At 48.5% G+C, this 26,612-nt stretch overlaps 1 long non-coding RNA gene across 6 annotated transcripts; it reads left to right on the top strand.

The window, feature by feature from the left end:
- On the top strand, positions 1 to 26,612 carry LOC107317288. 6 transcript variants are annotated; one of them, XR_001556799.2, is made up of 6 exons: positions 2 to 5,941; positions 8,827 to 8,956; positions 9,905 to 10,013; positions 10,933 to 15,380; positions 16,156 to 16,917; positions 17,517 to 26,612. It is a non-coding gene; the product is annotated as an uncharacterized LOC107317288 (long non-coding RNA). The 6 variants fall into 6 exon arrangements; XR_004308205.1 differs by having other exon boundaries at positions 2 to 8,956; positions 17,517 to 17,627; positions 20,514 to 26,612; XR_004308204.1 differs by having other exon boundaries at positions 27 to 8,956; positions 10,933 to 11,159; positions 15,220 to 15,380.

Raw genomic sequence — 26,612 nt, 5'->3', positions numbered from 1 at the left:
AGGGCTGCAGGGAAGGGATCTGAAGCTGGCTCCCAATGGCAAATATTAGCAGACACAGGAACAAGGTTTGCCTTGCTGTTGGTTCTGGGGATGCTTGGAGGGCTTCTCTGCTGTGCTGCAAATCTGAGTGTGTGTCTCTTGCAGGGATTTGAGCTGCTATGGGAGCCAGAGGTAGGAAGCTGTGTCAGGGAGCTTCTGAGAGCACGTTCCCAAAAGACAAATCAAGAGATAAACAAGCAAGCCTGGAAAACCTTTAATTCACACTGTTGCCTGATATCTGCATATGTGTCTTGCTGGATTTTGTGCCCTTTGCAATGAGTTGGGGCAGTCAGGAAGGAGTTAACGCTTGTGCCCTATGAAAACAAGTGCATCCCAAGCCCTGGCAATCAGAGGCAAGCAACAATTATTAACGCCTCGGCATTTAATGTGGCAGATCACTTACGCCCCCGGTTATAGTGTGCGTTCAATTCCAGAGCACTCGGCGTTGTCATAGCGGGGCCGTAGATCACAGCGACCTTAGCATCGTGTCAAGGGGCTTCACTCCATCAGGGATAATGAACGTCTCCCACCGGTTTCTCCCCATCACTCACTTGAGATCCAGAAGTTCATCACGCAAATGACAAACAATGTTAATTTTCTGCAAATAATTCCTCCAGATGTCCACGGGATTCCAGCACTCTTTGCCCAGAACAGTAAAATATGTTTGTCTTCCTTCCTCTAATTCATCAGCAGGCCCACAAATCTCCCCAAACTCCCTATAAACAAAGCAAGAGCCAGAATCTAATAGTTGTCTGCAGTGCAGGCGTGTCTTGCAGTCTCATTGATGCAGATGGGGAGAGGAGTGGTGGAAGAGGTCGAGAAGTTTCTTCTCAGGTGAGATGTCTCTGCACTCATCCTTGAATAGATAGTGAGTGTGATAGTCTGAGCCAAGCCTCGCACAGACATGAGTCCATGTGGGAGGAGAAACTCCAGGGGAATGCTTCTGGGCTGAAAACTAAGGAGTGAAACCTGCTGCAAGCCTTATCTGCGTCACTAGGAGACTCTCCATCCTGTGGCTGGGCTTCACCATGGATTTATTGAGCTGTTTTCACGTGGGCAGGGAGGCAAACAGGCAGCTTGTTGGTTTCTCCAAGCATCTCTCAGGTCCCTGAACTCCAAATTCAGCCAAAAATACATGAAGAGCTGACATCCAGGGAGGTTTGGGCTACAGAATGTGAGGAGTTTTGGCTTGGACAAATAGGAAGACATGATGCAGAAATTAGATCCAGCAAATGTATATGGTATATGACAGACCTGTGATGAAGCAGCCAACAAAATGTCCCTATTTTTTCATGTGGAAGAGGCCAGCAGGCAGGTAAGAGAAAAATACAAAGAGGATGGTGCAAATCCTGGTCTCCTGCCAAACTTCCAGAGGATCCAAAGCTTAGGAAAGTTTGGAGGCTCCCATATTCATTGTGGCTATGGATATCCCAAAGCTCCCTCTACTCTGGCTGCTGAGGCAGCCCATCCCTGTACTCCTGCCTTGCTCTGGCACTCCTGCAGCACTTGGGCTGGTTTGAAGCTGCTGTGTTCCCCATGGAAGTGGGTCCAACCCTTAAATGACATGCACCCACCCCTCCCCTGTTGTCTTTTTCACGCTGGAGGGGTTTTTAAAGGCCTTTCTAAGCAGCAGCTGCTGTGTGGCTTTTTGTTTTTTCCAGGTTTTGGTTTTTTTTTTTTGATGAGTTGGAAATTAATTTTCCCTTTCAGTGGTGTCAAACTATCTGTTCCTACGTCGCAGTGCAGACTGAGCTCGTAACTCTCTTGACTGCCTTCTGCCTGAGTTATGGGGTCCTCTGCAGCTCAGCCCAAAGGGTTTAATTTAAGAATAGGTATCTTGAAGGAAAGCAGTGATCTGACACCTGCCTGGTGCTTTTGCAGTCCATACATTCTCAAAGTTCTTCCTAGAATTTGACTGAAAGGTCTCTTGTCGTATATTAAGCCCAGGATTTCTTTCCCACTTCCTTTTTGTTGATCTGCAGAATGTAACCATGTCTCCATCTCCTCTAGACCAAGCATCACAAATGTTTTCCACCTTTCCTTGCCAGCCGTCTCCTATAGATTTCCACTCACTGCTGTCTGTCTGCTTTGGACCATCTCCAGTTATTCACTCTGGCTTGAAGATCAGCATCCCAAACTGGACCTCACTGAGATTTTAACAGCATAAAAGATGTGAGGAGATGATTTGGATGCTTGTACCCTCCATATCTTTGTCTGCTTCCATCCTCACTGCCCTTGGCATGATCTTGAACCTGTTTGGGGGCAAGCAGGGTGAATGGTTTCAATTGCTGTCTGGGCCACCTGTTGTTGTCTCCTTGTTGCCACATGTGGACACTAATAAGACCATCTGTTGTAGGAACCTGTGTTTTGAATGGGGGATGCTTGGGTGAGTTAATGTGAATGGACAAAGAATGCAGCCTGCTTGCAGAGACCAAAGCTCATTAACCCTTCTGTGGATGCTCTCATATAGGCTCCTTCATGAGACTATTTATGAGGCGCTTTAATGTGTGTGTGGTGCTTGCTAATAAGAAACCTGTGTTGAGTCACACCTTAGCTGCTTTGCCGTAGCTTTTCCAACTGTCTGTTTGCAGCCAGATCAATGAAGTGTGGGCTGCTTGTCTGGAAAATCTAGAGCCCGGGAGAGCATCCAATGACTTGGGTTTAACCCTTCTTGCAAAAAACACATTGATATCTCCCACTTCCCTATGGCTAGGACTAAGGGAATTGCCAGAGGATCCTTATCCTTGTTTCCCTCCTTTTGTGTGCTGCCAGCTCTGTCCTTACTGATGCCCTTTGACTCTCCCCCAGACAAGAGGTCAGCGGTAACTTCATGTTTTCCTAAAAATCAATTCTGGGTTGGCTGCAAGTGGGAAGAACCATCACAAGTTGTGCCTGGACATTTGTTTCGACCTACAAGCTTTAAGGTCAGACCCTGCACATAGCACCAAGGCTTTGCTGGTTTTTTATTGTTCCTTCTGCGTGGGGAGAAATTGGTGGGGTTATGGCCACTGGAGAACTCTTCAACTTGCAGAGCTGTGGGAAAGGTAACAAAGTTCTCACTTTTTGCTCATTCTTAGTTCTGCTTTTCTGTACTTTCTATTTACAACTACCAGTTGGCTCTTTTTTTCTCTTCTTTTCTTTTTTTCTTTAATGCCAAGTCTCTCTTTAGTCCCCTTAATGAATAATAACCTCTTAATGGCACTCTCATGGGGCTTTGTCACTAGCGTGACAGCACCTAATAGCATATTATTGGTTCAGCTGAATGGGTCACTAGTTTTACTGGACTTGCACAAAGGACATTGTCAAGATCCAAGTGCACTCCAACTCTTCCAAGGATACAGTTATACTTCCTCCAGCTTTTGGCACACCTTGACTTTGAAGTTTTTGAGAGCAAAATGGAGACATCTGCTTTACCTTCTGTCTCAGTGGAAGTGAACTAAGAGAATTTATGAAAACCCTAACACTGCTTAGGAGTTTAGCCCCAGATGTGGAAGTAAATGACTGTAAAACCTTCTTGGTTTACTTTTACTAGAGCCTTCTAGGCTGTCATCTACTTCTGGCTTCGCTCAGAGACTGCAGTCCAAAGACTCACGTGCAATGACCCGCCACCATCTCTACTTCAGACTCCAGAGCAAGGTAGTCTGATGATTCCCTTTCATGTAAGTACTTTTTTATCTTTCTTATCTGTGGAGGGAAGCCAGCACAAGTCATCTTTGAAGGTAAGGAAAATGGAACCTATGTTTTGTATCCCAGAAACCTCATTATTTTCCAACTAATATGCTGACCTCGAATGCTGGGGTTTGGCAGTGTCTTCTAAGGGCTATTGGTAAAGCAGAAGCAGGTCCATCCTAGAGAAGTCTGCATAAGTACAATATGCATTTTCTATACGGGTGGAAACAGTGAATTCTCTGGGCCATGTCAGGATGAGGCATTGTGGGTGACTTCCCTTTGACTCCAGCTTGATGGTAGATTTCACAAGAGGAAAAAGTGTGTTTAAGAAGTTACTTGATACTGATCTGTCCAGAGTGTTTTTCCCAGGCTGGATTTAAGGAAGGATTATCTCAGATTTTCATTTAGTTCTGAAATCCTGGGTATTGGTTTTATAAACTAAACCCCCTTCGCAGCAGGTTGCTTGTTCTGTATTGTTGTTTTAGCCTGATGCATAGGAGGGAATTTCAATTCACTGACAGGGTGGGGCTAGCTCCTTGCTGGAGTAAATCACCATAGCTCAGATATTTAAAGGCAGATGTATCGGTCCTGGCAGCTGAGGATCTGGCTTACTTTGATTAAAATCTGATGAAGATTACTCAGCCTTACCAAGGGACTTGGATTACCATTCTATAAAAAGAAGGGCAGGAGAGCAGAGGACATTAAATATAAAAATAATCCAATGAAGGATGTGAAGCTAAATGCACGGCAAATTGAACAATGATGCAAACACCCTACTGAAACAGGTGGAGGGCTGCAGGGCTGGTGGGCACACATGAGGCTGGAAGGTAGGTTTGAGTCTTTGCTCTTGGGTTTTTCGCAGCCACGGTCTTGTCTTTTAAAGGCAAATTTTTCACAAAGAGAGCCTCACTCCTTAGAAAATCCCCAGGGGAGTCTTGCAGGAGAAGAAGTGGGTGACAAATCCTCTGCTTCTGCTTCCTCGGGAACCCAGGCTGGTGCCAAATCTCACTACAAAGAAGCGATTAGAGCTGAGGAACAGAAAGTCAACTCTTACAGACCTGAAAACGTGAAATGTGCATCGTCTTGAGCGTTTCTTACAGCAGTTGAACTTCACCTCTCCCTTCTATCTCAGCGTTCATTTTCCTGGTTCTTTGTTCCTTTTAAAGCATGAAGTGTATTTAGGGACTGTTATTACGCCACGTGATTGTGCTTCATGGGCAGTGACCGATAGAAAGGCTGCACTGAGCCCTTCTTTTTTTTGGCCTCTTAAATGGGTTTGTCAAACCTTTCAGCACATGTCTAGCTTTCCCAAGATTTTCTATCCAGCCCCTTAAAATCAATAAAATCTGGTCTTGCCTCTGCACTGTAGCTATTGATAGGGTGGATGCACTTGAGTCTTCATCTAACTGCCTTTTGAAGTCCCTAAACCCATTTGTCTCTTCTTTTGATGGAGTTTGCTGCCTTGCTCAATGGCTTGCTTGCGTGGGAAGCATCTTCCTTGCTGACCTCTATTAAAAACATGGAAGGTCTTCAAGTAGAGCTACAGGACTTGTGATTTGAGTGTTCTTCTTTACCTAGACCAAGGAGAGCAGAGTGCATGGTGCGTTGGCTGGTCTGGAGTCTGTCTAGGGTGACTGGCAGGTGCTTTCATGGTGTCAGAAGGCTCTGGGAGCCCATAGAATGAGGTTGAGCGGCCTTAAAAACGTTGCTGACTTTAACTGACGCATCTAAATGCGCTGGAGGAAAGACAAGAGGGCTGTTTGGGGACCTCCTGGGTGATTACATACATGGCTGGTCAGCGACATCGCCTGAGTGCCCCAGCAGCTATGCCAGCTTTCCAGTTTTCTTTCATTGCAGTTCGGGTCGGATGAGGATAAGATTGTGTTTTAGTATGTGTTTGTTAGGGAGTGCTTTCCCCCCTGCCTCCCACCCGCATTAAACAGTTTATTTTCTTTGCAGTAACACGTGTGTTGCTCAGCTTCTGCTGTTCCATGTGTCGTGCTCTGTTACTCTGTCTTGCTCACAGCCGCAGAGCAGGGGGAACGCTGCCAAGGCTTTTTCTGGGAATTTGCTCTGGTCGTGCTGCTTCCCCGGGAGCACTCAGCGGATGCATGTTGTTTGCAGGGGGGGGGGAAATACTCAAATGTCAGCATCTGAAGGGATCACGGAGGGAGCGAGGCGAGCACCAACTACTCTTCCATCTCTCAGAGGTGCCTGCATGCACATAGCCTTGGTAAGTTGTGGGCGATGACTTGTTGAGAAATGATATTGCTAAGCAGTAAATATGACCCTCCTGTGCTATTTTAAAGAGACTTTGCTGAAGGCAGCCTTAGTGTAATAGCGCTTTTCTTCATACCCACCTGCCCCAAATTAACAGCTGCAGAAACGGGGGCTGCAAGTGGCAGTGATACCCCAGCCAAGGGCACTCCTCTCTCTTCCTAAGATGCAGTTGTATTTATTTTCACTTGGGCGGGAAGCGAAACAGTGCATAAAATGTCACAAATTGAGTTGCACTGGCGAACACAGTTTTAAGTCACCTGCCTTCTTGTTGCAGACACAATTATACCTACGCAGACTAAACTGCTGCAGGGGAGGCAGAGACGCAGTGCTCACTGCGGCTGCTTGGGTCGTTCATTTGTTAGCATGGCTTTGGATTTCTGATGACTCAGAAGGGAGCAGCTCGGCTTCCTCTCAGCTATTTGCAGATCTAAAGATCTGTTGTAATGTGGTTGTGAACCAGGACTCTGAACGTTGGGACCAAAAGCTGTCTCAGTGTATAAAAGCGGTGAGCTGGTTTCCACGTGTTGGCTTTCCACGTGTTGGGTTTGTATGGGGCACTCATAAGCAACTCACAGCAAAACAGTAAGGTGAGTGCTTGAGAGGAATTCTTGCTGTCTGCCTTGGTTTCTTTCAGACTAGGGTGGAGGTTAAATATTTCAAGCTTCTTGTTGAAGTCTTTGAAGTAGAATAAGAATGAGATGAATGTCGTGCAAATGCCCTAACTCCAGGGGCAGGTGCTTCACTGCTGTGAGAGCTGGCAGTGCTAAATATCTCATGCTTTCTGATTTATAATTTCATCCAGATCTGGAATGTTTTACCAATTATCTTCATACGCAAAACCTGAGGAATATAGGGTGGGAAAGCCCCTCTTTGTGTGGTATATACGTGTGAGTCTTCTGGACCAGATTTGTAACAGCAGCTGCAGAGCTCTTCACCAGAATCACATAGTAATGGTAAGCAGAGGTCACTAGTTTGTGTAGGTCCATGGCCTGCATCTATGCCTGCACCACCTCTGTGCACCCACTGCAGGTATGTAGCCTCAGCTCTGGGTGCAGTATGTCTCTTCACACTGTGCTCTGAGCTCCTGGGCTACCCTTGATCATCTATTCCTATGTGGGTTTTCCTACCCAGGTTTTCTACCCAGGTTTTCTCTTTCTGAGGTATAAGACCCAGCTGTACCACCCCTCCCTCTTCAGCTTGCTTTCCTGAGAAAACAGGGTTAATGTGTCTGGCTTCCTCTTGTCCACCCCTAATAACTTTTCAGCCTGATGACTGATTCCAGCTGTGCGTGCCAGAGATCTGAAAGATAATGAGTTCCTACTAGCTTGATATAAATAGATGGCGAGGGAAAGACTTTATCTTTGCCCCTCTCTGTCAGGAGAGTTCATTCCTTATCAGTCCAAGAGCATCTGTGTGAGGTGAAACAAGAAAGGGATATTATGAATGCCTATGGGGAAAGCTGCACTTGTAGCTGGTATCCTACTGCGTCCTAAAGAACCCACCCATGATGTGGGAGCTCCCATTGGAAGGGGCCCTTCCAGCCTCTGGCAGTTGGCTGGGGGCAACTTTCCCCTGCAGCAGCACTTGCCTCCCCCAGGCCACTCTGTTTAATCTATTTAAAGCTCTTTAATCAAAACCTATGCCTATGTACCCTTGTGTCAATGGCCCAGCTTCTGGGTTGTTTTCTTTTTTTCTTTCTTTCTTTTTTTTTAACTATTTTATGTCCACAGCATGGGATGTACTTAATTGCCAAGGGCTGGAAGCAGGGCTGCAAAGGTATTTTAATTACATCTGATTGCTGCATTCTGCAGCCTTGCTCTGTCAGTTCTTCTACCACAGTGCTGTGTCGAGCCCACTTGGACCAGCACAGGCATATTGGCTGTGTGTGGGCTGATCACAGAGGAAAACAGCAGTACATCGCTTTGGACGTCATTGGGACTGTATCTTTTCTCTCTACTCTGACTTTATGGCAACAGATTCTTTCTCATTAGAGGACTGTAGTCCTTCTGTATCACGTCACTTAGAAGCAGTAGTACAAAATTCACCCCACTCTATTGCATGGGCGCAGAGCAGGAGTACTTGCTTTAAGGAGAACCTGCTTTATTGCTCCAGACGCACATCCCTGCAAGACATTCCCCCAGCTCCTGTATTGATTTCAAGGCTAGTCAGCCTCAAGGGTCTTTTCTTTTTTTCTGTCAAGCAGGGGTGCTCTCCTAGTGTAAGGGTAAGACTGTATACTCTAAGACTATTTGAGGGAGTGAAACAAGAAAGCTGCTGGCCTCACTGTGCTGAAACACCCAAATCAGACCCTTGGGGGCTGATCTGGTGCATGGAGTAAGCTGAATCTCATGAAGGGTCAGGCAGGAGCCCTGCAGGTAATGTAAATCACCTGCTTGTAGATGTGTCTGCTCACCAAGGGAGAGCAGCTCCAGCCAAGTGTGTATGAAATGAGGGTAACTTTTGCATCTTCATGTGGCTTTAGGTGTATTTTCAGTAATGCTCAGGCCTGGCAGTATCTGCAGCTCTACCTGGATGTTTTCTGGTGCATTCAGTAAGTGGCAGCTCCCAGTGCCCAGACCCTGACCTCCCTTATCAAAGTGTTTAGCATTCAGAAGGCAGAGAAAGAGTTTGAACCTGACCCATGGCCTGGGGAAAGGAAAGTCCAAAGAGGAGAAGGGCAGAGGTAAGGCCGTTTTTGTGCAGCTGCTAATAAGCACTTCCGTTCCTGCCAGAGCTTTTCCTTCTGATTTAAGAGGAACCTCAATATCCACAATTTTTCTATGTTGGAACGTGTCTGTGTTTTTAACAACGCTCATCTGTGTTTCTTCCTCTTAATAGATATAACCCTGCTGAAGATTATAGACGTGTTTTGGTTGAGATTCTCTGTGTTTGATGCATTGTCTGTCTACAACGCAGGGCAAACTCTACTCCTCCCTTTTGGCCCGGCCTGTAATGATGGATTAAGTAGGTAAGTAATAGAGTGGTAATGAGATAACCACTGACATCGAGCATTAACGTGGGAATAAATGAAGTTACCATCCAGAACTAATGGCCTGAACTATCACTAGGTTGTAATTAATGAACGTGGTGGCTGAGATTTACAAGGATATTTTAGGATGCTGTTTGCATGCAGCTTTGGCTTTTATGGCTTGCTTGGAAAGAAATCAATTAATGCCATGAACTTAATGAATGAGATGACGATGTGCTTTGTCAGATTGTAGTGCCCCTTTTGTGGAAGCGGCTAGACTGGTGTGCACGTGGAATGCTGTTGTTTGCCTTAATTTAAGGGATGGAAGAAGTTTGAGTACTGTGATCTCTATCTCCCTAGGTCACTTACTCTGTAGTGTGTAGTAGAGCTGTTGCAAAGTGTCTCTGCTGGCCAAGCTACACACTAGTGATGTGCCTGTGCTCAAGAGGCCTTGCTTGGTGAGCTGTCCCTCCCTCCTTGCGAGGCTTAGTAGGCATGTGACCCTGCCAAACACTTTGGAGATGTGTGAATAACACTTTTGAGGTGGTTGCTAGGCTGTTGCAGAAAACACAGAAGAGCAGTCAAAATTCTTCATGTTAATTGGTGGGAATAATCCATCCATCTCCGCTGACTGTTGCTTCTCTCATCTTTCCATGGCAACAGTCTCTGTACAGCAGCCCAGGTGCTCATGGTTGGGCATGTTGGGATTTCTGAGCCCTCTGTTTTCCAAATCGCCCCTTGGAGCATGGAGGGAACATCTGTACTGCTAAAGTATGGCATCACGTGCTGCATCAAAGACATCTCTTTGTGTAATCACGTTCCTTATGCTGTCAGGGACAGAAAACTTTGGAAACGTGAACTGAAGCCTTACATTTCTTCAGTGCAAACGCTGTTGCCCTGTTTTTTGACAAGGAGAGGAAGGTGCTGAGTCTTTCCTGTCCTTCCCAGGGGCCAGTCTGTCGTACCTCTCTGAGAGCTGGAGGAAGAAAAGGGACTGGTAAGCAAAGGGAACTGATGCTGTGAAGTTGCTTTTTGGAAGCCAGGATGGTGGCTGGAGGTGAGAATAAGGAGAGAAAGTGGCTCAGGCACTGTATCATCCTCACCTTTGCTGCCTGCTGTAAATAGAAGTGTGTGAAGATAGCACAAAGAGGGGTGCTGCCCACTCCTAGCATGGGCAGAGTAGATATGGAGAAGGCATCCCTTCTGCCTTGTCTCTCTGAAGCATTTTCCAGGTGTGTTCTAGCACTATTTTCTCTTTGGGGACCTGTTTTACAGGCACTTTTAATGATTCTAGGGAAAAATGAGAGACAGATGGCCAGCGATGAACCCAGTCCAAAGCTGCCCAGACTTGAGGGAGGGTGTCATTTCAGCTGGAAGCATCACATCTCTGAGGTGCACGCTCAGTAGTTTCCTTCCATGCTGAACTTCCACCTGCTGGACCAGCATAAGCCAAGACCCAAATTGAGCAAAGCATGGTTCATGGATTTACATATTCTGTGATATACACCTTCTCTTCCCCCAGCTTTGGGAAGTTTATTGCCCCCAACAAAGTGTGGCAGGCCTTTATGTGACAGGGGAAAATTACCCAGACTGTTCTCCAGAAGGCAAGTGAGCAAAAATTTTCCTCCAACTGGTTCAGGACAAAGTTAATGTAGGAAAGCCATTAAAATTAATGCTGGTAATCAAGGATAAAAACCAGCAGGGCTGTAACAAAATTTAGACCAGATTGAGTTTCCCAGCTGTCATGCTGCATGCTTTCTTAAAGGCAGCAGGCAGAGGGAGGGTGTAGAGTAAAGCAAGCTTGGAAAGTTCTTGTCAAGGGTGTGAGTTTGGGGGCATCTGGATTCTGGTGGCATTGGCTCCTTGGTCCAGCACTGCCTTATTTATTTATTTTTGGAGAATCAATGTCTCTGCTTGGTCTGATGGTCCTTATGACTTGTATTTTATTCATATCATGTTTACCTGCTTTCTTCCAGAGTCTGCCCTCAGAATTCAGGTCCTTCTTCAGGACTCTGGGAGTCTGCCTGCATGTGATTGACAGCATCATGTGAGAATATATAGGACTGCATCTCATGCTGTCAGGTCAGAGATTACATCCAAGCAGCCGACACTCAACTCTCAGTCAGAAAAGATGCAAAGAAGCATTCCCTTTTCTGTGTCATCTGCCTCTGAGAATGGGAGAGTGCTGTCAGAGTGTTACCAGGTCTGTACTGGTATAGAGAGGAAGGCTCAGGTTTGATGATTTCTCCATTATCTGTTGGTGGACACAGCCCAGAGCATCCCAAGGACTGTATCCTAGTGCAGGAACTGGGTGCTTCTGTTCCCTTCTGGATAGACAGCTTTCTTCAGCTTCACGGAGTGCTAACATAGACCGGTCACCTTTGTTACAACTCCTGGCTTAAGATATTCATCTGACTTGTTGCTTCAGAGTAGGCTGAATCTGGTATAACCAAGGCAGAACTTCTACCTTCCAGAAGTGAAGTAATGCCCCATGCTTTCAAGTGACTGCTGGTTTGACAGTAATAGTGAAAGGGAAAGGCATGAATAGGAAAAAACTTCTCAGAAAGAGTGCTGTGGAATGGGCTGCCCAGGGAGGTGGTAGAATCACTGTCCCTGGAGGTGTTCAAGAAATGTGGAGATGTGGCATTGAGGGATGTGGTTTAGTGGTCAATAATGGTGAAGGGTGGACAGTTGGACTTGATGGGTCCAACTAAAGGTCTTCCAATTAGAGATCTTTTCCAATCCTAATGGTTCTGTGAAAACAGTTGACGGTTTCCTTACAGTCTCTGAGAAACTTGGATATGGTGTCTGAAATGAGCTAAGGAAGCCACCTTCCAGGCACAAAAAGAGGTCCTGAGTCCCTGCTCACTGCAAAGAGCAGCAGATAGATGGAGCAGACAGAGCTGGAGAGCATCCTTTTGTTGTTTGTTTTTTGCATGAGAATCATCGAAGAATCAGGGTGACAAAAACATTCTGATGGAAGTGACTATGTGAAATATCTTTTCATTTCGATTACTTGAAAAACAAAAACTGTTCATGGGTTTTAAAATTCATGTCCCCTCCGGGTTGCTTTGTTTTGTTTCTTATTCCTTCTGCCTTATTCCTCAGAGGGAGCCATCCAAACCTACACGGTGTGTTACTTCTTGAGGGAATGTAGTGTGTTCTTTTTCCAGCTTAACCTAGGCTGAAAAATCTTCTGGTCTTTCATTTGCTTGAGAAATGTGACAAAAAGGTTGGATGGAACAGGAACCTGACTGGTTCGGAGGGAACCTTCTTGGTTTTGGAGGCCCACTTGGGTGGGGGGTAGCTGCAGGAGCTCTTTGCTGTGCAGGCTGGGGACGAGATGATGGGCCATACTTTGTGCCCAATGCCTTCTCCAAGGATGAGGGGCATAAAGGTTCAGAGCTGTGTCTTGGTTGCAGGTGGGACCTGCTACCATTAAAGTATGACTCTCAGCTTTCTGGAGTTGTGAAAAACAACCAGACACGATTGAAATTGGAAGAGTGAAGGGCTATCTTGGCTTTTGAGGGCATCTCCATGGGATATCTCAGAGGTGGCTTGTTGGAGCTGAACTACAGAAGGGGCACTGCACTGGAGCTGCATGGGGGTTCACATGGGTCAGGAGTGGTGGCAACTGCCTACATGCCTGGAAGCAGGGCAAGTAGTGGGCTGGGGGTGGACGGACCACCTCTGCCTGTTGCTGCCATCTCCACAAGCTGCCAGCTCTGCCTTGTAGCTCTGCCTAGATCTGCAGTAGAGCTGCTCATCCCCAGCCCTGCCGTCCCTGTGCCCCACATGCTGCCTCTCCTATAAATAGCCGGATTGGAAGCGGAGCGCAGAGCCGCCGCAGATGGCCCCCAGTTCCGCATGCACTCATGTGTGAGATCCCAGAGAGGGGCTGTCAATTCCTTGCCTACAGCCACCCATGCAACCTCATTAAGAATGGTGTCGTCTTCTTTAACTCCCATCGCCCCCTCCCCCCCACACTTCAACGTGCCTCCTTTTGAGCACCCTTATTAAATGTGCACTTCTAAGCAAGGAGCGCTGACTTCCCCTTAATTGAGGCATAATAATTAGAGCATTAACACATTAGGAGGGTGAGACAGCATGTTTAGCTTTTGTGATTAATTATCTGAGGATTGTAATAAGTTGTTAAGACATTAATTACTCTGGCATGTTTATTGCTCTTTATTGCTGAACTGACACTTGGTGGAAGAGTTGCTGGTGTGCCTGGCGGTGCAGTGTGAGGTGGGCTGGCCAGAGGAGCCTCTGCTCCCCATAGGCAATGAGCTTCTGCTTGGGAATGGATCTAGGGGACCAGAAACAGCTCCTGAACCTCCAGCAGGCCACCTTGGAATGGAAGTGGTGTCTGAGCCTCTGAGAGCCATAGGATTATGAGGGTTGAAATGAAATGCTGATATCATCTACCCAACCCCACCATGCCCACTAAACCACGTCCCTCAGTGCCACATTCTCCCTCATCTTGGGACAGTTTTGGAGCTGGAAGGTTTATTTTAATGGATGTTTTCATCTGGATTTCTCTCTTCTTTCAAACAAAGTGTTTCCTCTTGGATGGTTTGAGCCTGCCCTCATTTGGATCTTTGTTTTTGCAAATCCAAGTCAGCGTGGCTCATTCTGCCTGGATCTGAGGAGGATGGCTGTCTGTTAAAGACAAGCTGAAGTTCAGCGTGTCAGCAGTGGTCAAGGAATGAACCAGGACCCCAGTGGCCTCGTTCAGCTCTTGATCAGATGAATTTTCTTCTGGAGAGCTGGGAGGTGGGTTAGGGAAGGCTGTTGCTGTGGCAGCAGGAGCGGATCAGCCCTCTGCAGCCTGCTCTTCACACAGCAAGCTGCTCAGCGACCTGTCAGTGCTGTACTGATCAGATGGGGGCTGAAGGCAGAGTTCAGAGCAGGAGGATGGATGGGTCCGTGTGCTGCTGTGACAGAGAAAAAAGACAGCAGGAGGGTGTGCTGAGCCTGTCCCAGCCTTCTGCTTTTCCCATGAGTTGTATAGTGCCAGAGCCTTGCTGTCCAGTTCTTTGGGCTGGGGACAGTACAGGGGAAATGGAGTAACAGAGAGACAGACGAAGAATAAAATTGGTAAAATGGTGTAAGACAAGAAGGTGAGAAAGCTGTGAGTCTTGTGTGTTTGCTATTGGTTTGATATTGGATGGCTTCATTCCTGCAGGCAGCCAAGGTCAGGCTGGATGGGCTGTGAGCACTGATGAAGCTGTGGGTGTCCCTGCTCAGTGCAGGACAGTTGGACCAGATGGCCTTGAAGGGTCCCTTCCAGCTCAAAATGATGCTGTGTTTACTTGGGGGGCCCTAGAGCTGACATGTCTGCTTTCCAGGCTATGGCTGTGCCCTCACTTTGCAACACACGCTTGTGTCTTGGGATGGCAGCCAAGGGAGTGGGAGGGGGTCTTTCCATCAGACTTTAAATGTGAAGACCCTGTGCAGTCTGCCTTTCTCAAGGACAGACTGTCTCAGTGTGGCTCCCACCAGCTCAATCTGCTGTTACTGTCACCGGTGGCCAGGGAGCTGCACAAGGCACTGAATGCCCTCCCCATGTGTGAGCTGGGATCCATCTTGTGTCAGCTGCCTTCAGCACCTCCGAGCCCGCGCTGCCTCACTGTAGCCCAGCCTGAATTTGGCATTCGCTGTCAGGTGGTTGATTTCTGCCTGCAGAATATGGAAAGCATCAGCCTGGCATTTCCCGCTTGCCTCCTAGGGACAAAGCAGGTCACGACTTAGGTGTAGTATCATTAAAAAGATAATTTCCTCTAGATGTGTGCAATAAGACAATGATGCTGACCTGTGATCCTGGCATTGCGCAGTATTAATGATTTCCCTTTGCAGGTAATAAGCAGCAAATGTACACGTTTTGGGGAGATCTGAATTTTATTTATATATATATATATATATTTTTTTTTTTCCCTTTTAAGACTGCTGTCTTCCTAGGCCAGACTTAATTAGCAGACCTCATTATTTCCTGAAATGTAACTTGACTTCCATTGAATAAGAATTGTTCAGCGGATGGGGAGCAGCAGAGCGGTGCTGCAATATTCATATTGTTTAAATTGCAACATTAACATTTCATGCCGCTCTTGGCATATTTTCAGGTGCGGCCCTTTAGCTCATTGCAGTGCTGCGAAAGGTTGGATCAGAACATTTAGGATACAGTGACTGGATTTCTGGATTATTATTATTTTTTAAGGAACACAAGCTTAGATTCAATCCCCATCACTCTTTTTGTTTGGCAGAACAGGGATTCCAGTGCCCCTGAAGTAAATGCTTTTCTGGAATAAAGGATGTACTGTAGCACATGCTCACCGTCTCTCTTAGCAGAGATGAAGCCCTGCAGGTACATGCAGTATGTGATTCACGGGGCTGGAAACACCCCCTGGGACTTGACCTTTACCAGGTAAATAAGAGAATTCCCCTAAATGCTTCCGGGGACCTAAGCTGTAGTCATACTCTGAAAGGCTGTTTCCCACTCTGTGATTGCTCTTGGATGCCTCAGGCTGAAGGTGACACTGTCGTAATGCCCAGGTCCGAGCAAACTCTATATAAGCATGTGGATTGCACTCCCTGTCTCCAAACAGCCCATGGGCTCCAATGACCTTTGCTGCCTTGCCCCCCATAGTGTGCTTTCCAACAGTTTTTCCTGTACTGGAGATCAGTGTCAATGTTGGGAGTTAATATCAAAGAATCATAGAATACCTGGGTTAGAAAGAACCTTAAAGCCTACCCAGTCCCAACCCTATAGTGGGCTGGCTGCCCCCCACCACCAGCTCAGGCTGCCCAGGACCCCATCCAGCCTCTCTTGAGCACCTCCATGGTTGGGGACACACATCTGGGATTGCCATGAACCAAGTGCAGCACCTTGCATTTAGCCTTACCAGTGTCAAAAACAACTCCAGCTTCCACCCTGGAACAACTTAATTAGGGTCTCTGACTTCAGCCAACCATGCCTCCCATTTGTAACAAGTGCAGTGGGATCCGTGCATCTTATCTCTTAAACGTAACTTGGGTCAGGGTTCTCTGGTGCCTGGTAAGCTGCTTGTGCTGAATGGAACACCTCCTCTCATGGGATATTTATAACATCCTGCTCTCCCACGCAGATTGTCTGGTGTCTAATAGTGGATGATGCACTACAGTTTGCAAGGTGCTAATAATCTCTCTTCTCTGTTTGACAGTCTGTTCCCATGAGATTTATAGACTCTGACTGTCCCTGAGACCTCTGCCTCTCTGTCAGATCAGTCTGAAATCTGTTCTCAGTGTCAGAAGCTGCTGCCAAGCAGGCAGGGGATGGACTGATGCATGTGTTTTGCATCCCATAAGAACTCAAGCACAGACAATGGGAGCTCTGATTTCCAACTTGTGGGTTCAGGAAGGTGAGCATCCAGGAGAAGTGTCGTGCCCTGCACAAGATGCCGTGCTGTGGGATGCTCACAGGCTGCACTTCATGTTCCCATTGCCTGCGGTGACCATCACAAGCGGCACATCCCCTGTGGGAACAGCCCCGGAGGACAATAAATGAGCCAGCCTCAAGCTTCTGGCTGCTGTGAAGAATTGCCTGGCTAAAGGATAATGAATACCGCAGCAGGAGACGGAGCGTTTCTCCGAGGCCATCCATCCCCTTTATCACCCCACTAACAAGCCCCTGAGCGACTTCAGAGAGGCTTCTGCAGAGCAGCTCAATCCCTCACCATGCTGGTGGCTGGGTGCTGGGGGCTCTGTGGGAAACCGCAGTCCCATCCTATAGAGCAAATGCCAGTGCCCTCCAGGTGTCCATGTAGTGCCAAGGAGGGGCAGAAAAGCCAGGCATCCTTTTTTCTCAAGGCAGTTTTGGGCCCTGCAGCACCCTTTGCAGCATTGCTCTACACAGCTCCCAGCTTGGTGAAGATTTCTAAGATCTGTACAAGGCTCAGGAGGAGTTTAGTGCTGCTGGCCAGGAGGTGAGTTGGTTCTGCTTCACTTGCAGCACAGCTGAGTCTGTGCACAAGCCCAATGCAGGGCAGAGAGGGCAGGAGCGATGTGCTCTTCCTAAGAGCTAATAAAAGCTGATTCCTCCCATAGCTCCGAGCCAGTGGGAAGCATTAGTGGTTGGCTGAATGCCTCCCACGCTGTGCAGCGTGCTGGGTGCTTGTCCTCCTGCAGAGGGAAAGGCATCTCAGCGAGAGTTCAGGCATCCTTCCTGGGATGCCAAAGCAGGCACATAGCTGGGCATGGGAGGCAAGTGGGTGCATGTGACATGAAATTCCCATTTCTGAGCAAGTTCTTCTGCCTGTGCTCAGGGCTTTGGGGTGGGAGAAGCACGCTCATGGCCTGACTGGTTTCCAAAAAGCCCCAGTGCTGAATGCCTCCACTGAGAAGCTTACATGTACGTCAGCATCCCAAGCGTGCCGGTATGTGGTGTGCCCACCTTCCTGAGTGTGTCTGGGGCACAGCATGCAGAGTGTAGGCACTCAGCAGAGCTAATTGCCAGTAATTGGAAGGCTTCTTTTGTCTCTTCTTTCCTACTTTTTTTTTTTTTTTTTTTTTTGGTCTTCTCTAGGTTTATCTGTAGGAAGATGCATTTGGCATGGGCCCTGCAAGAACTTCACATCCATCGCTGGAGCTGGAGGAGGAGAAGGGAAAGCAAACAGTGTTGGGTGTCCTCAGCAATGTAGGTGGCTGGGGGGAGGAACTAAGGGGCAAAAAGCAGGAGAAAAGCTGCAAAGCTATTCAGGAAGGTGCGGACAGCACACTGATGGGCAATTAGGTTGTTACAGGAAGGACAGAAGCAGCAGAGAGCAGCCAGCTGAGTCTGAGGAGCTCTGATACTCAGTATCAGCTTTGACGGAGGTCACGGGGCAGGGTTGTGTTTCATGCCTCAGTTTCCTCATGGGAGGCTTCATTTACAGCCTGAAAACATCTGGCACTTATCCTCCTTTGGCCAGCACCGTTAAATGTTGAATTGAAGGGAAATGCAATGCATCACCCTCCTCATGGGCTGCGACTCTGCCAAGAGTAGCAGAGATTGGCCTCCCATCACACGGGGTTGGGGTGAGCTCCCTTCCAACCCCAATCGTATTCTGTGGGTCTGTGATGTCCCTGTTCACGAGGGTCCCAGAATGCAGGAGACACTGTAGTTCTGCCTCTTGTATTGAGTTTTACCAATGTTAACGGGGCTGCCTTCAGGGTGGTGCAGGTTTGAAGGATGCCTCGCCTGATCCTGTCTCTTGCAGGTTGTAAGGAAATCATTTTAATTAGCTTGACACATCCCTTTGTGGGCAAAAAGAAAGAAAAGAAGGAAAGCCAATAGAAACTCCGGCCATTTGGGGTATTTTTAGTTCTTTGTGAAGGACTGCTAACATCTCTCTCAGCTCCCTGAAGACTGCTCTGGCTCTGCAGTCGCCTGCGGTGCTGTGCTGATGCCAGCACACCCTGCATGAAGGTAAGGCAGCCCCCAGGGCTGTGGTTCTGGAGAGCCTTGTTGCCCCATCCTTGCTCTCAGAATGCCCACCAGGCACAGTCCTCAGAGAAGGGATGAGAAGCTCAGACATTGAGTTCCCACATTGAGGCATCCTCCCCCCCTTCCCTTTCTGAGCTGAGAGCAGCAAAATTAAAGTAAAACTCAGCTCCTGAGCCTGAACCCTTCACCTGGCTTGTTTTCCCCTTTTTTTTCTCTGACCATTTTGGTTGGCTTAGTGTCATTGCCAGCCGATTGCTTATGGAGGGAAGGAGACCTGAGAGAGGATAAATCTGGAGGCAATGAGGTTAGAGGGAGGCAAGTCATCTGCTCTGACACTTTTATTGTGGAGCGAGGCTGCTTGGGAGTGAATCTTCCTTGCAGCATATGCTGTGGGATGATGTTGCTTCGAGGGATGGCAGTAGCCTTCCCCAAGCCTTGCTGCCCAGTCCTATGCTGTTCTCCTGGGGCTGGGAATGCCCTGGGCTGCAGGGCCGCTGGGTGGGTCCTTGGCTTTGGCCATCATTCCCTTTCTGGTTATTTCAGGCTTTCAGTGCTCTGAGTGAAGGCAAAAGTGTTGGGATGTCACAGATGGGCCTCATTTATCCATCAGAAGAAGCCTTTTGATTACTTCAGCCACACAGGCATTGTTTTGGACACAGTGGAGCTGTTGGCGTGGGCATGTTTCTTGTTTTGGAAATGCAGAGGGCACAATGGAGATCACAGTGAAATCCTTCTTGAAGTTGCCCAGGAATATAGATGGCCACAAGGAAAGGTATCCCCCAGCTCCAGGAAGGCGGTTCTGCATGCTTAGTAGCATGGTGAGGAGCTGATGGCCATGCTCTGTGCAAGGGAGGGAGCCAGAGGAGATTTCAGGTTATACTGAACTCCCAGCTCCTTTCCAACATTACTGTCAACTTGGATTTCACCTGGTGGTGGTGATGCTGAGGCTGGCGTGACTGTAACAGAATGTCACTGGGAGAGGTGATGTTATTCCCTCCATAGGGGTACTTCTTCCTTTCCCTTCCCTCTGGCTTACGTAACAAACTTCAGACTCCCAGTGCCAGCATCTGTGTTGCCCAAGGGCCAATACATGCAGCACTGGGCATTGCTTTATGCTGTGTCAGTGAGCAGATCTGTGTCACCAATGACTCCCCAACACTAAGGGTTGAGTGGGTGACCAGAGGGTGATGTGTCACTGAGACAAATCAGGGCAGTCAAGAGCTGCCATGTTTGCCAGCAAGGGCACCCTCCTACAGCAGCATCCTGCTAGCCCTGTGGGCCATCAGACCCCAACCTGAGCTAAATCTGGGTCTGAGAGATGGACAGATGTGTGACGATAGTTAAAACTCTCCATGGGCTGTCTTGCCACCTCTAAGTAGAAGCTATCAGGAAGGGAGCGTCTGGTATGCTCAGCAGCCCCACTGCCAACCTGCTGTCCTCAGGGGCAACTTCAGCGAAGCCCCTGTTCTGCTCTGTATCCAGCTTTCATCTTACAGCTGGGTATGGAGGAAGGCATGAGTGCAGCTGCTGCTGCCAGGCTGTGCTGGAAAATGCAGGCAGAGGATGCCTATGTGTGTGCTTCAGGATCCAAGAACTTCATCTGGTACTTGTTCTCTATTAGCCCCAATCCCCTATTGCATCTTTTCCAGCTGATGCCTGAGCCCGTTTTTGTTTTGTTTCTGTTTCTCCCTCACCTTATGAAAAATGGCTTTGCCATCTGCATCTGTCAGAAGTCTGTGGAGTCGGGCCCACGGCTCAGTGAGTCTACAAACGTGTGGTTGGATTGTGAGCCCCACTGACAGGCTGGAGCCGAATACCAATGTGCAGGAGGATGAGCACACTCCCTTCTCTGCTGCTGGTACCTCTGCTGGTTGTTGTTTTTTTTTCCTATCCAACGGAGGTGTGAGAATCGCCTCTGGGAGCATTGCTTCCTTCTGCTCCTGTTCCGCCTTGCCAAGGTTGGGTTCTCTGCCATCCATCATCAGATGAGGCCTTGCCTCACTCCTGTGTATCAGCTGCGGATGGGAGTGCTGGGGAAATGCTCCACTCTGCCTTCCCCACCAACCCTTCCCTTCTCTTTGTGCATCTCACCCCCAGGTGCAGTGCAAGGCAGTGCAAGGCCCAAGGACACTTAGAATCACAGAGCCATGAAATATCCCAAGTAAGAAGGGATCATCAAGACCAACTCCTGGCTCCACACAGGACCACCCAAAACTCAGACCCTGTTATCAAGATGCTTCATGAGCTCCAGCAGCTCGGTGCTGTGCCCACTGCTCTGGGCAGCCTGTTCCATGCTCCACTGCCCTCTGGTGCAGAACCTATTCTTGTTACCCAACCTGAACCTGATGTTTCTTTTGCTTGCTGGTACCAAGTGATTTTGGAGAGAGTAGAGGTTGAAGTAGAGGAAGGTATCTTGTCCAACCATACATTCCTGCTTCAAAATGTGATTTTGAATGGAAGGTTTCAGCTGAGTTGAGTGAGAGACCAGGTAAGATGTGACAGCACCCAAGTGCTCTTGCACACCTTAGCCTCACTGTGACTCTGTGGGGTCACACAGCTGCCCACAGGAGGTTTGCCAACCTCCTCTCTGCCTGCTGGGTTTCCTGCAGTCTGCTACATGAGCCACTTCCCAACCTTGCTGTGCTGACATGTATAGAGCCAGGTGGGCTCAGAGAAGTGGGCAAAAGATGAAAGGAATCTCTCCATGCTCTTGCCACAGCTCTCTGGTCAAGGAGGAGAAGCTTCAAGGAGGGTGGCCCCCCACTTTGGCAGGAGGAGAGAGCCAGCAGCTTGAGCTGAGCTGGTTTTCTGACAAGCAGATGGATGTTCAGCAGGGACCCATGAAAACCTTCTAGCTTCAGGCTAGCTGCGAGCCCTGCAAACCATAGCATTGTGCTGATGTGAAGAAAGCATTGCTTCACTGCTGCTCTGTCTGAATTACCTCTCTGGGGGGCAGTGCCCATCCCTTGTGCCTATGCTCTGCATCTGGCTGGGCAAGGCCGTGCAATAAGGGAGGAAGGCAACGATGGCAATCTCTTCCCACATCTCTACGCTGTGGGGCTCTTGGCGAGCTAGTGCAGTCTGCTCTGCAGGCTCCGAGTGCTCCTGCAGGTGGGAGCCAATTTGTCTGCATTCCTGCTCAGGTGCCATCTGCTGTAGGATTGCCTGTGTGAGGATGAGCGGGATGGGGATGGCAAAGGGAGGCTGGTAGAGAAAGAGCCTCAGCCTTCCCTGGGTAACTTCAGCACTTCTTGAAGCCTTCGCGGTGGGGAAGTCACAGCCTGTCATTTGCTGTTCTTGGAGTGTGATGGGGAGCTGAGGCACTGCTAATGGCAAGCTATCATTTTAATGCTAATTTCCCAGCATTAGATCAGGACGGGGGTGGCACAGCCTTCGAGGAGGGAAGTCTTTAGCAGATGGAGAGGGGGGGGATGTGTGAGGGTTGTTCTGCACCCAAGAATGGACTTCCAGGAGGTGGGTGATTAACCACCACTGGGAAGATGAGGAGCAGATGCTGGGTCACTCCCTGGTGGTTGTGGGAGGGACATTTTCTTCCAAGGCTCCTTGCTGCATGGGGTTCCATAGTGCAATGTGCTTTGGGCCAGATTTGGTGTCTGCAATTAGCCCTTGGTGCCTGGTGGCTGTGGGGTGTTCAGAGCGGTGACAGGACTGTCCTAGTGGCATAGCTGTCTTTTAATGAAGGAGCCAACTCTTGTCAGGATTGGGTTTAGCTTTTCTTTTTACGACAGTTCCCGAATGTAGGAGCCTGGATATCCACGTTCATAGAATCATTTGAGTTGGAAGGGACCTTTAAAGGTCACCTGGTCCAACTTCTCAGCATGGAACAAGGACACATACTACTTGATCAGGTGCTCAGTCCAGGATGATCTTGGATGTCTGCAATTACAGGGCTTCCACCACCTCTCTGGGCAATGTTGGTTGATTTTAAAGGTTAGTTGCGATCCTGCTGGGTTGGCTGCTGCTCTCTCGTGTCACCAATGCCTTGTGCCCAGGAGGGGTACAAACATTGCCCGGGGCTTGTGGGCTCCTCATCCTATCTCTTCTTATCTCCACTTGGAAGCATGTTAAGCCTATAACCTGTTCTCAGTGGTTACCCAATGACTCAGCACCAATTTGAGGACGTTTACTTCATGCACATGTGAGTTGTGGGTGGAATTTCCCTCTTGGTCTCTTGATGATTGAGTCTGGGTAAGGGAGTCTGGTTCTGCCTGAGCACAGCTGGAGGAGGGATCCCACTCCTTGTTCTTGTGCTGGAATATTGAGTGGGAAGGATTTGTTGAGGCACTGCCATAGGCTGCCCAGGGAAGTGATGGTATCACTGTCTTGGAGGTGTTCAAGGGCTGTGGAGGTATGGAACTGAGGGATGTGGTCAGTGGGCATGGTGGGGGTGGGTTCACTCATCCAACCTCTTGGTCCATCTCCTTGAGCTGTTTACCAAATGGAAAAGCTGCTTTGCTGCTTCCCAGCCTAGTGTTGGTGCCTGGGAGCTCGTGTGAAGTTTGAAGGGAGGTCTATGGTTGTGGTGGGACTGTAGGACCTTCTTGAGACTGTGTTGGCAGTGGTCAGGGGTTCCTCTGTCATTTCTAGGTCTGCTTGGAATATCTCCAGCTAGATCACATCGGTCAGAATTTGGTCCAGCCTGACCTTGAATGTCTTCAGGGATGGTTCATCTTGGGACTAAAGGGAAACAAGCTCAGAGGCTGTGCCTGGCTGGGAGGGAGCTGTGTGCCTCCTGATGAGGGCTGGCATTGTATTAAGGCAGGGACATAGTGGTCTCCTTGTCCTCAGCATGGCAGATCTCCTGAAGACTCACCAGCCTGTGCTGATTTAGACCATTAGATTTATCATTTCAAACACATGTGAGTTTTAAAGACCGTTTAAAAACCATTCTGGCAGCTGGCAGGGAAACAATGGAGGAACAAAACCAGCCATGATAATAAAAGGGAAGAAAACCAGCAACTGGTTAAGAGAGAGGAAGCCAAGAGGAGAGCATCCTGCCAGGAGGACATCAGCACAAGTTGCTTTAGCGCAGCAGCACTGCTCTGTGGATTCCCAACTATCAGATCTGCCCCAAGGGAGAGCATGACTCACTGTTTTTAGGGAGCAATTTGCAACCGAAGAATGGCTCCTGTCTTGTCTAGAGTTTCTCCCTGCCTTGGGCACAGAGATGAGCAAAAGCAAAGGGCTGTTTTATCCTAGCTGAGGAGGAGCAAACAAGTGGCTAAGCGAGGAAATCAAGGACTTATGTGTGTCCAGGAATAATATAATCAAGCTGTTTTGGGGGAGAAAAATGAAATCAGTGGTGTTGCTTTTCCCAGTTCATCACTCTGAATAATGAGCCTACAAGCTGGCTGGGGAGCTCTCAAGGGACACCTGTGTGCAGGAGATGGACACAACACGCATCTTGGATGGGCCAATCGCTGGAGTGCATTTTCTCTCTAATTTTCTACATCAGTGAGAACACAGAGCAGCACCATCCATCATCATCAAAGTCATCTCCAGAAGCCACCTCCTGCCTCTCCATCGAGGGATGCTGCACCTCTGTGTCCTGCATGAAGGCCACAGGTGGTACAACACATGGTGTTGCAGGTATGGCTTCTCAGAGCAGCCAAGGGTCAGATAATCACTTAGGTTGGAAAAGACCATGGAGATCATCTACCCCAACCACAGCCTCTTCCAGGCAAGGTCTCCTGCTTGTACCAACCCTGCTCCAATGCTGTGCAGCTCTTGCTTGCTTCTGTAGTAGCTGCTTTGTTTACTTCCACAGTGCCTGCCCTTTTGGTAATGAGCTATAATTCATCCTGCTTTACACAGTGCTCAGAGGTACCTGGAGCAAGAAAGGTGTGCTGTTACAAACACCCTCTCCAGAGCAGAGGTTGCTGATATCCCAGAGCTGTACAATGAAGAGGCAGTGGGGGGAGGTGGAAAAGGGGAATATTTCATGCCCCCCCCCAGGGTGAAGGTGCTGTCTGGGAGGCAGCATGCAGGTGCAGATGGAAGGCAGTGACATGCAGACAGGGTGGAGGGATGAAAGATAGATTCTTTTTTTAAACCTGCTTTCCTCTCTTCCCCTGCTTTATAACCTGTTTTTATAGAGACTGCACGAGGAACACACTTTTTTATTAGCAGCCTGGGAGTGGAGAGTAATAAAGATTAATTTTTTAAATAATTCCTTGCATTATCTTTTAATTTCCTGTGGCAGGGTTTGACTTTTAAATCTGCAGACAGAGTTAACCACTCGTGTGCTCATTGCTTTGAGAGCAGCAGCCAAAGAACTGTGCAGCTGGGGAATCTGGGAGGGATCCCAAAGCCCAAACCTGGAGGTTCAGCCTCTCCTAAGTTGGCCATGGCCACATCTGCCCATGGCTATAAAGACTGGCCAAGATTAGCAGCACTGGGCAACAGATCTCTGCCAGGAAGGTGCAGATCTAACCCATCCTGCAGCTCGTTAGCTCTGTTTTGAATTGGCATCAAAGTTGAATATACTCTTAGGCAGGAGAAGGAAGAAACCCAGTGTCCTCCTCTGCTGCCGTGGGTGATGAATCCTTGCTTGTCTCCATATAATCCTTTGAGGTGGAAGAGGCATTTAAAGGTCAGCTGATCCATTTCTCTTGCAGTGAGTAGGGACACCTACAGCTTGATCAGATGCTCAGAGCCCCATCCAGCCTGACCTTCATAGAATCATTAAGGATGGAAGAGACCTCTAAGATCTGCAAGCTGAACCCCAGCCCAGCATGCCCACTGCCCACATCTGTCAGTGCCACATAACCACGGTTCATGGTTCTGAACGTCCCCCAGGGGTGGTAACCCCACCACCTTCCTGGGCAGCCCATTCCAATGCCTCACTGCTCTTTCTGAGAATAAATTGTTCCTAGTATCCAACCTTCAAACCTCAGTCTATCCCTGTATGAAGCCCAGCTGCCCCATGCCAGGCTATGTGCTGCTGGGCAGAGCTGTCCCCAAGGCTGGGTTTGCAGGCTCTGCAGTATGGGGATAGGACTGATGCTACAGGCAGAACACCTGCCTGGCACCAGGCATCCCTCCTAGCATCAATTACAGTTCATGTCCTGGCTTAGTGCTTTGGCAGCAAACTAAGATCTTGTCCTTCTGGCCAGGTTCCATCCGACTGGGTGCTCTGGCAGCCAAGGGAACATGAAAAGCTTTGGTACACATGACTTGGTCATCGTTTAGGTGAGAAAATGAATTCCTCATCCCTCTTTTTGGATTCTTTATTTATTCAAGCCTTTTTACAGCAACTTACCCTGCACTCTGCCAGGAGAAGAAAGAAGTGCCTTATGGATGTTCCTCATCTGCATCCCATGGCCACCCATGGTTTCAGGGTGTCCTACCACAACTCCCATTGCACCACAGAACCCTGGCTGCTCTCTTGGGATGGCTGCTTTGAGGCTTGCAGGCTGCTTCACAGCGAGTCATCAGTGACTCCCTGTCCTGGAGATAGCAGCAGAAAAGGCAGAAACAGGGTGGTCACCCACAGGGGGAAACTGAGGCACAAAGAAGTGCTGTGATGCCCATGCAGGGCATGCGTGCATCCCTCCCTTTGCATGCAGGGCACCAGGAAATGAGAAGGGTCATTCCCACCTGTCAGTAGCTGCCCAAAAGCAGAGATATCATCCTCTGTAGGTGGCTCTTCTTTTATTTTTTCTCTTCTGAAGTCACATGGAGAAAAATGGAAATAAAGAGCAGCAGGGAGAGAGCTGTTAAAAAGCTTAAAGCTGTCACAAGGCATTGGTTAGTTTATGTGCAGTGAAGTATACAAACAAGTTTTCAGCTTGTTGGTTGGAGCCAAGGAGCTTTTTTTTTCTGTGTGTGTGATAAATATGTTTTATGGGTCTTTTATGGGATTTTTTAAAATGGCTGTCCCAATAAATTATTTACCGAGGTAATAAAAGATCAAGGAAATTGTTCCAACCGTATCGCTCAGCATCTTAAATCCTGGAGTTTTACTGGGGTGCAAGGACCCCCTGAGTTCCCCCGGCCCTATAAAACTAACTGGGGAGTGCTGCTTTCCTCCTGCATGAACACTGAGGACAGCCCTGAAAGCATCCCCATGGGCTCCTTGGGAACCTGGCACCATGTGCAAGCCAGCAAAAGAGGTGAAGAGCAGCCCAGCGTAGCCATAGCAGGGGTGAAATAAAATGTGATGGTGTTCTGGTG

Source organism: Coturnix japonica, chromosome 8, assembly GCF_001577835.2.
Source record: "Coturnix japonica isolate 7356 chromosome 8, Coturnix japonica 2.1, whole genome shotgun sequence".
NCBI lineage: Eukaryota > Metazoa > Chordata > Aves > Galliformes > Phasianidae > Coturnix > Coturnix japonica.
Note: the sequence above shows the minus strand (reverse complement) of the source record. Positions and strands in the feature narration are given on the sequence as shown.